Raw genomic sequence first — 1,091 nt, 5'->3', positions numbered from 1 at the left:
AACATGTATATAATTCATCCACACAGCGCCACCTAAGGGCATTTCATTCCTGAGTTCATCAATAAATTGTGAATGTGTATTTACAATAGTTTCAAGGTTCTGACACTAAAAGTATACCCTGTATCTCTCTCCAAACACTTAGTGAACTATATTATTACCATGGCGGGTCGAGACACACCAACATACCTGTAAAAAATTTTTACGGATGTTTCATCACTTTGTACTTTGTACTTGGTATGTCAAGACACTTTGGCGATACAGTCATTCCTCCGCTACAATTACAATGACTCGAACCTATTAAATATAAAACATTCACAAAATATAACACTCCTGTATTAGTAGTAATGGGCCTTAGAAACATGAATCCCGATTAATTACCAAAGTCAACACAAAATGTAGACATCTGGAGACACACATATGCCACTTGGACGGTCAAGTCTGGCCCTTGCCCAGACCCTGGCATCCAAATTTTACAATAAAATTACCATTAGGTTGGGAAAATTTGGCACGGTGAATTACGAGAGTCTGCCACAATGAGGTGTCCCTTCCTGATCCACAGCTACCCCTGAGGTCTTAAAAACTGGCCTATGATGAGCCCTCACTACCAGGAATCTAGCCGACTGAAAATCAGATGAATTTCCAAGAGACGTGATTATTGAAGTCTGTGACACTATGTGCCTTCATGACTGAAACACACTCCACGAGGAGAGTCAAAATGTCTCCAAAGTGCACCCTCAAAAAGCCGTATTTGTTTGAAGAAAGTGCATCTGTCCCCAAAAAGTTTGGATCGATGAATTCTGGTATCAGAAACGACAATATGTCCTCCGTAATGGACTGCCACATCCACGGATAGTTAAACCTGTCCATTTTTACTTCCCTTTCCCGCAAATTTGAATATGAAGGTTCCATCAAAGGGTGGTAACACTTGGAATACGTGATTGTACCTTATCAGCCACAATGATGCACCCATGTGATCTGCTGCAAAGCCGTCAGGCCTATCAAAAATTTGGGCCCGGCCGGGTTCCAGCTGGTACCAAATGAATGATGGAAGCCTGCCATCAGGACTGAAAACTTGCACTCTATTTATTACT

The sequence above is a fragment of the Penaeus japonicus genome, unplaced genomic scaffold (genome assembly GCF_977035675.1).
Source record: "Penaeus japonicus unplaced genomic scaffold, GWHDUDI00000001_assembly GWHDUDI00000040, whole genome shotgun sequence".
Classification (NCBI taxonomy): Eukaryota; Metazoa; Arthropoda; class Malacostraca; order Decapoda; family Penaeidae; genus Penaeus; species Penaeus japonicus.
This window is presented reverse-complemented; position numbering follows the sequence as displayed.